A 15561-nucleotide genomic window follows, 5' to 3' on the forward strand; every position below is an offset into this window, starting at 1 on the left:
AAAAAAAAAAAAAAAAGAAAGAAAAAAAAAAAAGAAATAGAAATAGAAGGAAAACTTCCAAACTCATTCTATGAAGCCAGCATCACCTCGATTCCCAAACCAGACAGAGACCCAGCAAAAAAAAGAGAACTGCAGACCAATATCCTTAATGAATACAGATGCAAAAATACTCAACAAGATAGTGGCAAATCAAATTCAACAGCATATAAAAAGAATTATCCATCATGATCAAGTGGGATTCATTCCTGGGTTACAGGGCTGGTTCAGTATTCGCAAATCCATCAGTGTGATACATCACATTAACAAAAGAAAAGATAAAAACCATATGACCCTGTCAATAGATGCAGAAAAAGCATTTGACAAGATACAGCACCCTTTCTTAATAAAAACCCTTGAGAAAGTCGGAATAGAAGGACCTTACCTAAACAGTATAAAAGCAGTTTATGAAAAGCCCACAGCTAATATCATCCTCAGTGGGGAAAAACTGAGAGCTTTCCCCCCGAGATCAGGAACACGACAGGGGTGTCCACTCTCACCACTGTTGTTTAACATAGTGCTGGAAGTCCTAGCATCAGCAGTAAGACAACAGAAGGAAATAAAAGGCATCAGAATTGGCAAAGAAGAAGTCAAATTTTCACTTTTTGCAGATGACATGTTGCTGTACATGGAAAACCTGGCAGACTCCACCAGAAGCCTTCGAGAACTGATCAATGAATTCAGTAAAGTTGCAGGGTACAGAATCAATGTACAGAAATCGGTTTCCTTTCTATACACCAATAATGAAGCAGCAGAAAGAGAAATCAAGAAACTGATCCCATTCACAATTGCATGGAAAACCCATAAAATACGTAGGAATAAACCTAACCAAGGATGTAAAAGACTTATACGATGAAAACTATAGAAAACTTATGAAAGAGATTGAAGAAGACACCAAGAAATGGAAAAATTTTTATTCCATGCTCATGGATGGGAAGAATAAACATTGTGAAAATGTCATTACTACCCCAAGCAATCTACACATTCAATGCAATCCCCGTCAAAATTGCACCAGCATTCTTCTCAAAGCTAGAACAAGCTATCCTCAAATTCGTATGGAACCACAAAAGACGCCAAATAGCCAAAGTCATATTGAAGAAGAAAACCAAAGCGGGAGGCATCACAATCCCAGACTTTAGCCTCTACAAAAAGCTGTCATCATCAAGACAGTAGGGTATTAGCACAAAAACAGACACATAGACCAATGGAATAGAATAGAGAACCCATAACTGGGCCCACAAATGTACAGCCAATTAATTTTGGACAAAGCAGGACAGAGTATCCAATGGAAAAAAGACAGTCTCTTTAGCAGGTGGTGCTGGGACAAATGGACAGCAACATGCAGAAGAATGAAACTAGACCACTTTCTGACACCATTCACAAAAATAAGCTCAAAATGGATGAAGGACCTGAATGTGAGACAGGAAACCATCAAAACCCTCGAGGAGAAAGTAGGAAACAGCCTCTTTGACCTCAACCGCAGCAATTTCCTACTTGACACATCCCCAAAGACCAGGGAAATGAAAGCAAAAATGAACTATTGGGACCTCATCAAGATAAAAATCTTCTGCACTGCAAAGGAAACAATCAAGAAAACTAACAGGCAACTGACGGAATGGGAAAAGATAGTTTGCAAATGACATATCAGATAAAGGGCTAGTATCCAAAATCTACAAGGAACTCATCAAACTACACACCCAAAAAACCAAATAACCCAGTGAAGAAATGGGCAGAACACATAAACAGACACCTCCCCAAAGAGGACATCCAGATGGCCTACAGGCACCTGAAACGATGCTCAGCATCACTCATCACCAGGGAAACACAAATCAAAACCACACTGAGATACCACCTCACACCAGTCAGAGTGGCTAAAATGAACAAATCAAGAGACTAGAGATGCTGGCGAGGATGTGGAGAGACGGGCACCCTCCTACATTGTTGGTGGGAATGTAAACTGGTCAGCTGCTCTGGAAAACAGTGTGGAGGTTCCTCAAAAAACTCACTCTCTCTCTCTCAAAATAAATAGTTTTTTAAAAATCATACAAAAAATATAAAATATCATAATGAGGATTTGAGGCAAGAGAAAGGATATATATGATTATTTAATAAAAAAGCTAAAGTAAACTTCACATAGAAAGAATAAAGGCAACCATTGTTTTTATTAATATGTTACAAAGCCCGTTGCTAAATTATAGTAATACTAATACATAATACATATTTGAGTACATAAAACAAAATCTCTCCATCTGCCTTATATAAACACCTTTAACCAAATGTCTAAGGCAGTGTTTCTCAGTATTTTTTATCCATGCTCCATTTTAAGAAACAAAGCAATCTTAACCTTACTCCAGTGGCATAGTGTAGTGATTAAAAGAGTTCAAATCCTAAAGTCAGATTACCTAAATATGAATCCTGTCTCTACCACTTATTAGCCATGAGAACTTGGGACAAATTCCTTCATCGTCAAGAGTTGCATCACCTAACAAATGGGTTTCAAACGGAGTAACCCATGTAAAGCCTTAGCTCAGTGCCTGACACACAGCAGTGCTTGTAAATACTAGCTACTATATTATTTAGTATTAGTAGTTGTCATCGTCTGCCTTAAAGTTTGACTTCTGTGTACCTCCTATATCCAAAAAGATTTGGTCAAGTCTTCCTCCCTGGGATTGCTATTATATAAAGTATACTTTTAATGAAAAAATACGGTAAAATATTAAATATGCTCTATCTCCTCCTATATCTCCCCCCCTCCTACCCCCACTTAAGAACTACTGTTGCAGCAAGAACTTTTCTAGATTCTGATATTTTTTTAAGTTTATTTATTTGAGAGGGATAATGTGTATGTGTGCATGTGAGTGAGGAGCAGAGAGAGAGGAAGAGAGAATCCCAAGCAGGCTCCATGCTGCCATCGCAGAGCCCAACTTGGGACCTGATCCCACGAACTGCGAAATCATGATCTGAGCCACAACCAAGAGTCAGATAGTTAAATGAGCCACCCAGGCACCCCTTCTAGAGTCTGATAATAAGCTATGATGAAGAAAGAAATATTACCACCACCACTACTAACAGTGAGCACTTATACAACACCTGTATACCTAAACACTTAACAATATTTAAAACTCCCTTAATTTCACAATCCTTTGACATAGATATATTGTTTTTTAACACTATTTCTACAGATGAGAAAACTGAGAAACAGATGAGGTCACATAGCCAGAAAACTGAGAAGCTAGGAATCAAATTCAGTCAGGCTGGCTGCAGACTACACACCCCTAACTACTATAGTATACAACGTGATATAAAACTATACTCCACAAGAAGGCACCTGATAACTATCTCTAAATATCTGAATGCTTGTTATGTTGGATAGAGCAAACAATTGTTCTGTGAAAGTCAACAAAAAAACGGATTATTGGTTGGAAGATGCAGTTATAAATTTACCTAAACATAATAATTCCTTTTTTAGGAACAAGAGTTATCTGAAACGGGACTGGGTTACCTCAGGAGGCATTTCATGGCACACCAGGACATTCGAACACAGGCTGTGTAAAAACACATTTATTGGTTTATTATCCTGTGAAAGTCCATTTTGGCTGATCTTTTTGCTTATTCCAATCTGTTAAAATAATTTCAAATCTTGACTGCCATCTATAATATTAGTTATTTATCATAATCTTATGTAGTCTGTAAACTTAAAAAATTTTTATGTCTCCATCAAAGTCATTGATGAAAATATTGATCAGGATTGATATATGTCATATATACCAATGTGACAATACCAGATGAGGTCGCATAGCCAGTAAACTGAGAAGCTAGGAATCAAATAGGATCCCCTTGTTATGATCCACTCTTTTTTAATGTTTATTTATTTATTTTGAGAGGGAACACACATATGCACAGGGGGAGGGGCAGAGAGACAAGGGGGAGAGAGAATCCCAAGCAGACTCTGAGCCAGTAGCTCAGAGCCCAACACAGAGCCCGATGTGAGGCCTAATTCCATGAACTGTGAGATCATGACCTGAGCCAAAATAAGATCCACTCTTAATACTCTAGGTTAATACAATATAAAACATGGTAGAGTTTATCTTTAGAAAACAGAATACAGAATATATTTAAAATTCTTAATGATGTCAATCTGTTTCAGTGCATTATCACACAATCCATATTTCTCTTATCACAATACCAAAGATCATGATGATAATAGTGATGATAATAATTATAGCTAACATTTATAGAATACTTTCTATGGCCAAGAACTTTTAACTTCTGCATATATTAAATAATTTAACCCTCGCAACAATCTTATAAGGTAGGTAATACTATTTTGCAAATGAGGAAATTAAGGCACAGTTAAGTTAAATAACTGAGGTCACACACCTAGGACAGGGCAAAAACAAGATTTGAACCTAAGCATTCTGGCTCTGGAGTCTGTGCCACTTAACAACACTACGCTACCTAGTATATAAAATGGCCATATGTGAAGTTAATCAAAACCACTTACTATATTCTGTCAGACAGGAATTTACTTTCATCTTTTATAAACAGTGGGCTCCCTTGCTCACTGTGCATATCGATGACAGACTACTCGAAGAACTCTAGGGATTTGTTTTGGTTTGGGCCAAAATAGAAGAGGAGAGAGCGCACGAGACTAGGAATCATATCATATAAACTGGGATTTAATTCTAGCTCCTTCTAGTACCTCACCTCAAGGTGAAGGTAAGTCCCTTGATTCTAAGAATTTCTTCACATGATTAAGGAGGGCTCTAATAAAATGTACTTAATCTCTAAGTCATGCTAAGGGTCAAATGAGAAATTAGACTATAAACTCCCTGATAAGTGGAGATTTGTTGTTTGTCTTCCCACAGTTCAATCCTCCTGCTCCAAAGACAGTCCATTTTCATTTGGAGACTCACTTTGATTTTTGGTCGGTGTAAACCTCAATCTCAAACCCTAGCACCAGATCGCACGTGCCAAACCTAAACCAATCAGCACATCTCTCTCCTGGCCATAGACTGGGGCAGGAAGGGAGCAAGAGAGAGTCATTAATAGGTGACCTAAGTCAGTCCAGTCAGAGTAAATTTCAGAACTCACCAGGTGGAAATGCTTGGACAAAGATGATCATTCCTTTCTCTGTGGATCTGACCCTAGAGACATGGCTTTGGGAACCATCCTGTGACAATCTAGTGCCCCAACCTATCACCAGGAGTGAGCCCTTTTTGAAATTGTCAGCACGGACACAGAGAAAGCAAGCTTGTGGTGAAGAGAATTCATTCAGATCCTCAACTGTCTAATTATGCCAACCAATACACTTCCCTTTTTGCTTAAGTGAGTGAAACTGGGTTTCTTATGACTTGGGACCACAAAAATCACAATTGATGCATCCAAGACCTAGCAATGAGTTCTGGCACAGAGTAGGCACTCAATAACTATTTGAATAAATATACTAAGTATAAAAAAACCACTCTGATATTTTTGAAAAGCACTTTATATATTACTGTTTTGTTTTCTTGGAAAGGGGTCAAGTTCTTGTCAGTGTATTTTTTATTTTTTTATTTTTATTTTTATTTTTTTTAATATGGAACGCTTCACGAATTTGCATGTCATCCTTGTGCAGGGGCCATGCTAATCTTCTCTGTATCGTTCCAATTTTAGTATATGTGCTGCCGAAGCGAGCACATCAGTTTATAAATGTATCAAAGATGACACAACAAAAGACCCATCCTGTTAAATGTATTGTTTCCTTATCTGCTTACATATAGTTCTTCTATTTTCTAAAAATAATTTTTGTGTCTTAACACTCCATTTTACACCATACTTTAAACTGAACATTACACATCAGACTTAAACTTAGGCCTTAAGATCCTATGAATCTAATAACTTTGATGTTTCGTGTAAATCACTTCTGTACCTTATCTACTTTCTTAGGAGATGGAGAACACGAAGGTCACAGACATTCCACAACGATAACTCTAAATGAAGTTAGAAATCATAAAGATTTTAACCCTCATGCCTTTCCTCTAGAACTACTACTACTTTTTAAATTTTATCTTGATAAATCTCTGAAGAAACATTTTTCATTGGCTCTCTCAGACCATTCCCATGCTTCCTCACATCTACTAACTTATACACCACAAAAGTATATAGAATAACTTAATGATTGGTGTCTTATTAGAAAAAAAAAGAATTCCTTTAATTATTAATGCCTTACTGGAAAAAATTACCAGTTCCATAAAAGTTACAACAGATGCCTACCAAGACACATTAAGTTTGCTATTGAGAAAAGGCATGTGGGAGGATGAGGACATACTGAGGACAGAAAATACATATTGGCTTTTAGTTCATTATACTGAAACTTTGCTGTATCTAAAACCACATCACCTATACCATATTCACAATCGCCCAGTAACTGAATACCTACAACAATGAGGAACAATACTTCCCAAACTCTCCATTTATGACAATTGCACCTTGGTAATCAACCAACACCCTTAAGTAGTTGCACGTTCTTCCTGGAAAAGGTGGCTTTAAAACAACTATATTCAAGAAGGGAGGCCACCTGGGTGGTTCAGTCAGTTAAGCATCTTATCTGACTTCAGCTCAGGTCATGATCTCAGATCATGTGAGATCTGAGCTATCAGCTCAGAGCCTGGAGCCTGTTCAGATTCCATGTCTCCCTCTCTCTCTCTGCACCCCCCACTCACACTCTGTCTCTCTCTCCTTCAAAAATAAATAAATTAAAAAAAATTTTTTTTGAAATAAGGGGGGAGAAATACACATACAAACAGGCTGTCCAGAAGACAATAAGGGCTGGGAAATGAACCAATATGGCATAAGATCAAAATGAGGATGGGGAGTGGGAAATTACCTAATACTGTGCAGGTGCATCCTGGCTTCCAACCATAGCATCCACATTAAGCTAAGATGAGTGCGAATGAAAGTAGTGAAGACAGAATACATAGCCTCCCTCATGAGCTCATCGGGGTGTACCAAAACTTCCTGTTTCCTTAGCAGTTTATCCTACAAAACATTTCTTTGTCAAAGGAAGCTGAAAGCGAGAGTGCAGCATTTGTAAGGCCTGATCTTTCCAACATTGCTACCTTTTTAGTCCCTAGATTAGTCACCTTACCATAGTCAAATTCCCCAGTCACGCACAAATTCTAAATATGGACAACTGCCACACCACCAGACCAGTGCCAAGCCTATTAAATGAATTAGTGTCTCCAAATCACTTTCCAGATACAGAACATAGTATTTTGCCTGTGATTTTACTCAGATTCAAAAAATCTGGCTCCATTTCTGCTGACTCACCTCCCAGTACACACTGCTTGTCTTGTTCTTCAATGTTCCAATAAATGCCTGCTTGGATGCACTAAACTTGCTACTAAGAAAGCACAAAGAAGTGGAAATGTGTGTGAGGTGGGAAGGGTGGCAGGGAGGAGATACTGAAGATAAATCTAGTAAAGCATTTTTCCAATATGTATCCGAAGGCAGACAAAATCTAGGTACTGGCATGCACGTGCTTGTGTTTTAAAGATGAAAGGCTCCTGTAAGTACAGTTTTAAGAACTTGATTTAATCCCTTCAATTCTACTTCTTTATTGCTAATAGATCTAGTAAGCACTCCAGGGTGAAAGAGGAGGTAGATTCTGCTTCCTAACCTCTGCAACAACCTAAGTAATAGCAAATTGCAATCACATACATTCCTCAAGTTTCAAAAACTGACTTTGAATTTGACAGAGTACTACAGGGAACTATCTGCAAAAAGAGCAAACATGAACTTTTCCTTTGCATTCTGTTCCTGCTTCTCCCATCTCTGAGACAATATTATCTTCCTCAATAAAACCATATGCTAAGTAATGGTTACTTTTTACATGATGTCCAGTTCCAAAGCTGAGTGAGCAAACATACTTTACATTTCGGATCTTTGCCTGCTTCTACCATTGCAGAGCTTAATAAAGTGGCGCTCTTTTTTTTTTTTTTTATGTCTATGTATTTCTGAAAGAGAGAGAGAGCATGAGTGGGGAAGTGGGAGAGAGAAAGGGAAACACAGAGCCCAATGCCAAACTCCAACTCACAAACTGTGAGATCATGACCTGAGCTGAAGTCCGATTCTAACTGACTGAGTCATCGAGGTGCCCCAATTAAGTGGTGCTCTTAAGAGGCAAAATCTATGAACTCCTAGGTCAAAGTGCATCTAATACTCTTAGCATTAATCGCGTCATCTGCTGTACATTCAGGCCTTTCCAAAGGTAAGAGTGCAGTCATATCACCCGTTGTATAAAGGCCTTTAAAGTTGGGAGAGAGGATATCTAACCCATAATGAGGAGGAGGAATTGGATTCAAGAGCCAGAAGACCTCCTAGATCAGGGATTAACAAACAACAGCTCACAGGCCAAAAATGGCGCACTCCCTCTTTTGTAACTGAAGTTTTACTGGAACACAACCATGCCCATTCACTGATATACTGTCTATGCTGCTTTTGTGCTATAGCTGCAGAGTTGAGTAGGTGCAACAGAGATTTTATGACTTGTAAAGCCTAATATTTACTATCTGGCCCTTTACCAAAAAAAAAAAAAAAAAAAATTTGCCAACTCTTACCCTAAATGAAGATGGAACCAGTTTTATCAGTAATTTGGTAGCAAACCTTAACTACATTATACAAACGGCTGTAATGTAGAAGTTAGTGCTAGGAATATGATTATTTCAAGAAATTGTGCTATAACTTTCTGATACAGGATTGCTGCAATTTATATCACTAATCTGTATATATTACTACACTATATAGAATAAGTCCTGAGTATGCCTGATTTAAGAAATTCCAAATGAAAGAGTAAATGTCACAACATAACCTGCACTGAGATTAGTTTAAACCAGAGATCAGAGTTAGGCGTCAATATCTGAGGCCTGTATATTGCTACATCTAAGATCTTATCGTTGAACTTGATCTCTTCCCTCTAATTTCTTCAACAAACACTGAGTGGGCGCTTACTCTGTGCCAGACCCTGGGTTTGCCCTAGAACAAAATAAAGCTTATATTTGGACCTGGCCACACGCTAGAATTTTGTTTGGAAAGAGATTATACTAAAAACCACAAGGGACGCTTGTAATAATTCTTATGGTTGAATGATTTTGTTCTGCCACTTTTCCACTACAAGATTCAGTGAATAAACCCTGTGTTTAGATTCTGCTCTTCCTAAAGTGAGGTACAGAATTTATCTAAGGCAGGGTCTACGATAAATTCAGGGAGTCTGGGATTTGGACCAAAAAAATTCATATCTTCATTTTTACTAATCTCTAGCAAATTCACCACTGCCTCTAGTTATGAACATAAGCCACAACAGTAATAGACTTTGTTACCAATTGAAATCCTAGATATATTCAGACATTATGCTTATTACAAAATCTTGAAATACCGTCTAAACATATGATCATTTTAAAGTTATTACGATTAGGGCCACCTGGGTGGCTCAATTGGTTAAGCGTCTGGCTTAGGCTCAGGTCATGATCTCATGGGTTCATGGGTTTGTGAGTTTGAGTCCTGCATCTGGCTCAGAGCCTACTTGGGATTCTCTCTCTCCCCTTCTCTCTGCCCCTCCTCCACTTATGCTTTTTCTCTCCCTCAAAATAAATAAACTTTACACTTGATCTTAGCCAAAAGGCCGAGAAGCGATTAAAATAAATAAACTTTAAAAAAGAGTTACTATAGTTATAAGATCCATTGATAGCAAACACTATTTACTATGTTAATAAAAAGGATATATAACCTTATATCACACATATTAAAAAACATTTTGATAACTATATTTTAACACAGTTTCCCTTATAATTGTATTTTATTTTTTGCACATAAAAATATTATTCCAAAAGGGAATCAACCATACTGCCAAAGGCGTTCGTGGCACAAAAAGATTTAAATTTCTACTCTTAAAAAAACAAAAAACAAAAAAAAAACCTTCTACACTAGGGCCAAAAAATAAACAAGGATAATCACATCTAAGATAACTAACTACCTTTAGATAAGAAAAACCACCTAAAAACAAAACCAAAAATGACCTGTTTTCTGTTAAGTGCTATACAGCATTTTGTTCTCTAGCATACAGCAAAGACCATATGTCATGATTTTTTTTTTTACTAGCCTTCACTTCACAGCAGTTTGCAACTAGTTGTGAATGTGATCTAACAGCCAGGGGTTCCCCTGGTCATTGGCAGTCACTCTAGTCCAAATACAGAAAGCTTCAAACTAATCTAACTTTTAACAAGAGAGTTATCAAAGGAAAGGAGGAAAAAGACAAAATAAAAACCAAAAATCCAGCTATATATCTATCTACTAACCTGGTTTGCAAACAGTAAAATACAAGCAATGCAATTATTTATGTTAATGAGATAATGTATGTAAACAAACCTAACACAATGCCAAATATCTGTTAGAGACTCACAAACAGTTCTTCCCCCACCCCTTCTGGAGTGGAATTTTGGCACATACTGCAATTTACTGACTGAACTGTAGAAGAGGGAGTTCTCTATTAGTAAAAGAGTCAAAAGATCTGACTTCAGGTCAGAGTTATGCAAATATGTGAAAAGAAAAGCATAAAATTACAATTATTACTAGATATTTTGTAATTACTCATTAATAACAATAGCAAATTATTATTCTTGCCTTTTCTGTATAGATTTTATAAATTAATTCTTATCAGCTTTTGATACGGAAAAATTATTTGGCTCCCTAGGGGAATGATGTCTAACCTAGAAATTAGACAGCTCTATAGGGGAATCATGAATAGGGTCAGGTGGTATACAAATGCCATGAGATTGTATACAAAATTGGTAAGTGGGCATATGTTTCAGATTATTAAAGGACTGTTTAAAGAGACAAACAGCAACCTCTGCCATAGATAGAAAAGCTAAAACTAGAGAAATCAAACAACTCTTCCCATACAGAGTGAGTCAGTGTTAACATCAGATAAAGTAACCTGGGATTTCTGAATCCAAGGCTTTGTCTAGATTATTTTCCCTAAAGGATCATATATGCAACAAGAAAGTCCCCAACAAAAATAAAACCTCACCTGTTTATTGGAAGAGAAATCACAGGCTAAGCAAAGAATAAAGTTCATTCTCTATCAATCAGGACATTTTATTGGCTTTTGAAAGGAATTTAGAAAACAGGTAGATCAAAAAAAATCCTTTCATTCAACAAAGATAAAAGACCCCAGAGGCAGTAGTGCAGTCCCCAAGTCTAAATGTCTTCTCTTCAAAGTCAGTTACCTTGAAGCACATAAAACTGACCCTTGAACAACACAGAGATCAGGGGCACTGCCCCCTAACACACACATGTTGAAATCTGCATAGAACTTCTGACTTCTCCAAAACTTGACTGCTAATAGCCTACTGTTGACTGGAAGCCTTACCTATAACACAGATAATTGATTAACATATTTTGTATATTATATGGATTATATACTGTATTCTTACAATAAAGCTAGAGAAAACAAAATTTTATTAAGAAAATCATAAGGAAGAAAAAATACAGTATTGTATTAATTGAAAAAATATCCACATGTACGTGAACCCACACAGCTCAAACCTGTGTTGTTTAAGGGCCAACCATATTCGGTTACAGAAAGAAATTCTTGAATAGTTCCTTTTAGTTCTGTAGCATGTAAGCCAAGTAAACATCTAATGTTTTAGGAAAAGGTGTAACTAGCCATTTTTTAGCTAATCAAAGGCTCTCCCCCATCATTCACAACTCACTACCACTCAAGAATCTTCCTGAACCCCCTTCCTGGATCACAAAGCATACGTGTATAGGAGGTAGGGCTGACTACTAGGTTATCAGATAAATGCGGTGCCAGATAAATTAAAATTACGTCAAGTTTCCTCTATTAACAGCTCTAAAAAAAAACAGTGGGTGGTACAATCAGGAGCACCTTCTACAAAGGTTTGTAGAGAGGGGGTACTGAAATTCACTTTAGTTCATTTCATCCGCAATCACCAACCACCCTCACAAATGGGATCACAGTAGGGAATAAAACCAGCAGCTAAAACATGACCCACAACATGGTATCATCCCAGTATGCCAGTCTTGGCCTCCAGTGTACAAATCGCAGAGATGGACACCAAAACGTATCACAGCCTCTCTGATATGGCACTCCAGTCACCACTACTGACTTTCTAGGCATCTTCCTTTCTTCCCCATGATGGTCACCATCTGTTTACCACTGATCATTGCATAATACCATTCTTAGCTAATATCGTTTATACCAGCCATTCTCAGTACTTACAGAACCATGAATATCAAGATCAAAAAGGACTCTGAAGGCCATATCTCCCTACTCCCACTTGATTCTTGGCAGAATGCTTTGTCTCTATCTTCAGTTCCCTTCCTAATAAGCCTTGTTCCTACCCTCCTCAAAGCTTCCTCTTTCTCAAAGTCTATTTCTAGCAGTTTTTCCTATCACAAACCCTGTATCCTCACTGCCTCTATAAATATCACTGTCCCTATTTCAAAACGTGAGTTCTAGCTCTCCCACCTGAGATCGTGAGTTTCAAGCCTCCGTCATACCCAGTCACCTGCACTTACATTTGGGAAGCCTTCTCCGGTTAGGTCACCCTGATGGGGCCTCTGCCCCAGCCAGAGCCAGTCTCTGTACATCTACACAGTCTCCAAAACATAGAATCATGGCATTCTAGACCTGCAGGAAAACTCAAAATAATCTGGTCCAATGTTTTTAAACATTTTTACTACATTTCACGCATTTTAAGATATATGAAACCCATCTGATATAATCTTCTACACAGATAACTGAAACAAGTTTCATGAAACAATACTTAACCCTTATAATGTGAACGCACTGAAAATTTCTATTGTAGTCCTTTTTTTTTTTTTTTTTTTTTTTTTAAATTCAGGTGCTATCCACTAAATGGGACTTCACAACCCAGTAATAGGATGGAATCCACAGTCCGGGACACGTTAGTCCAAACTTCCCATTCACTGATGAAGAAACTGTAGCTCAGTCCTGAGGCTACGTTCCCCGGCCACAGGCCGTTTGTCCATAAAATTGAACTTGGGTCTGAGAGGTCCCAGACCAGTGTTCCTTACACTAAACGCCTTCTCTACCCAGTCATGACCATCCAACCACACCCAGTGCCCAGACATAGCCCTGCAGCACCATGTCCAGTCACTGAGACCACACCGGCGTCCAAGCCAGCCCCTTAAAGTTCCTGCTCGTCGTACCCCTGCGGCCGCTCTTTCATGCTCCCTTAGATCAAAGTCCCTTCACAGACACTATCCATCGACCAGAATCTCCTCCGAGTCATTGCCTCATACTTTCTCGATCGTAGTCTTCTCGCAGCCTCTGCCTCGTGCTCTCTGAGGTCAGAGTCCTTAGCATTCACTGCCTCGGGGTCGCACACGCCTCGCAAGCAGCTAAATCTCAGTCACAGTCCCCTCGCTGTCACTGCCCCTCTGGGTCACAGTAGCCTTACAGCCCCCTCCTTAAACTCCCTTTGCTGTCACTGACCCACTCTTCTTTCAGTCTCCTCGCGGTCCTAGCCCCACGGTCTGTTCTCTCAAAGACAGCCGCAAGGATATGCACTCACCGGGTCCTCACCTGCAGCGGTGAGGTCACGCTCCTCCGGCCCCCGTCCGGTCGGATTTCTCCCAGGCGCCGCGTCACGGACAAGAGAAGTTGAGGAGGTTGCGGGGAGACGCCCGGGAAAGGCAGCTGACGGAACAGCGGGCCGGAAGTCCCGCCCACCGCCCGCCCTCGTGTCAATCCGACAGCGACACTTCCCTGAAAACCACCACCCCTGACACAGTGGTTCCGCCTCCACAGAGGCCCTTAGTAGGGAGGGGCTGAGCAGAAAACACCAGACACTAGAGGCGAAGTGGCCAAGGGGCGGTTTCCATGCGGAACTGGAGTTCGGGGTGAAGAACCTCCTCGTGAGCAGACAAGGCAATGAACTGTCGCGCCTGCTCTCTGGCAGTCAGTAAAGATCCCTGAAGCGGCGGCTTGTCTTTCGCCCCGCTCCTGGCAAGGTTCCCCCAGGGAGGACCTGTCCGCTCTGTTTCTCCCGCCCCCATCTCCCCACTCCGGCCTGGCGCAGGGCTGATGGCCGTGACGCCTTCCGCCGGAGACCCCTGGGCGACTGCTTCACCACGGCGCGCCAACTTTGCCCTACTCGGTCATGTAAGGGAAATTTCATGTCCGGCAACCAAGTCCTGTGGTAACCTGTAGCTGGTCCCAAAGCCGCGTTTCCTCCTGTTATTTCTGACCCAGGTTGACTCACCAAAAAATGATCAGTAGGAATTCTCCGAGGGCTAGGTGAAAGGAGCGGGTTCAAGGGAGACCACCTGGTAGGAAATCACATATAGTAGAGTATCTGGTGAAGAGAAACGTTTTCCTTTGCCAGAATAATCCTTTGGAGGGGTCCCCTTTGATTCCATAGATGCAGAGCAAGCAAACACCCAATGCCACGGGAGAAGAATGTAAAAGAACTTGTTGATACATTTATTATTTTTGTGGCTGAGAAGAAAAGTGGGTAGATAACACTTATGCCTCTGCTGAGGAGCTTCCAGGGAGAATCTGGATTTACTGTAACCCTTTCTCTTTTGAATTTCAAATAGTTACATGAACATGGCCTTCGGACTAAGGTGCTCCAAATAAGGACGAACGGCTATCTGGAGAAGACATCAGGAACTACAAGGGAGGGGGCACATGAGTGGTCTAGTCCTTTGAGTATCCAACAGTGCATGGCTCAGGTCATGATCCCCCAATTCCTGGGTTGAGTCCGGGGTGGGGCTGTATGCTGTCAGCACTGAGCCGCTTTGGGTCCTCTGTCCCCAACCCCCCCGCCCCTCCCGCACTCACACACACACTCTCTCTCTCTCAAAAATAATTTGACATTTTTTTCAAGTAATTGCAAGGGAACATCACTACAAAGATAGTGGGAGTGTGGGTAGTGACAATAATCACAGAGCCTTAAAGAAGGTCTAATATCATACACAACTTGGACATTGTCCCTGACACCAGGGGCAAACCCTGGAAAAAATCAATGTGCGTTTAACCTAGTAAGCTATGTAAGGTGTAGAGTCACAATAGCTAAGCAAAAACACTAGATGAGAGATAAAGACAATAATTCAAAATACATGAAAAAAACCTTGACGAATTCATTTCAATGCTATTTATAATAAAAATTATAATAATCAGTCCCTTACTAATGAAATGGCAAAAATGACCAATGTGTAACCTAATGAAGTGCATATATTAAATTATGCTTATGAAAATCATAAAGCAAATAAAATGACATGAACAATGCACATGACACAAGAAGAAGTGAAAAATCAGGGTGCAAAATTGTATGTATGATTTTTTTAAATGCTTCAAAAATAAAACCACTGGTAGAAAATATACCAAAATATTTACAATTGATTATGTTTGAATACATAATACATTGCAAATACAGTAAGAACATATGACAACAAAAATAAAACTTACTAAAATATAAGACCTGAAACTCAACAGAC

General features: G+C 39.4%; 1 protein-coding gene and 1 non-coding gene across 4 annotated transcripts in view; both read right to left on the minus strand.

Moving 5' to 3' along the window:
* Nucleotides 1-13794, minus strand: part of PCYT1A (phosphate cytidylyltransferase 1, choline, alpha) — a 51090-nt gene extending 37296 nt beyond the window's left edge. Inside the window, exon 1 of one of the 3 annotated variants that reach the window (XM_029939528.1) lies at nucleotides 13646-13794. The gene's annotated coding sequence lies outside the window, so the exon portion shown is untranslated. Of the gene's footprint in view, nucleotides 1-13269; nucleotides 13613-13634 lie in introns of those variants that run through there. The other 2 variants (XM_029939527.1, XM_029939529.1) reach the window with 2 other exon arrangements.
* LOC115293012 lies at nucleotides 5609-5715 on the minus strand. Its single transcript, XR_003909285.1, has one exon. It is a non-coding gene; the product is annotated as a U6 spliceosomal RNA (small nuclear RNA).
* Nucleotides 13795-15561: the final 1767 nt, after the last annotated feature.

Source organism: Suricata suricatta, chromosome 5, assembly GCF_006229205.1.
Source record: "Suricata suricatta isolate VVHF042 chromosome 5, meerkat_22Aug2017_6uvM2_HiC, whole genome shotgun sequence".
NCBI lineage: Eukaryota > Metazoa > Chordata > Mammalia > Carnivora > Herpestidae > Suricata > Suricata suricatta.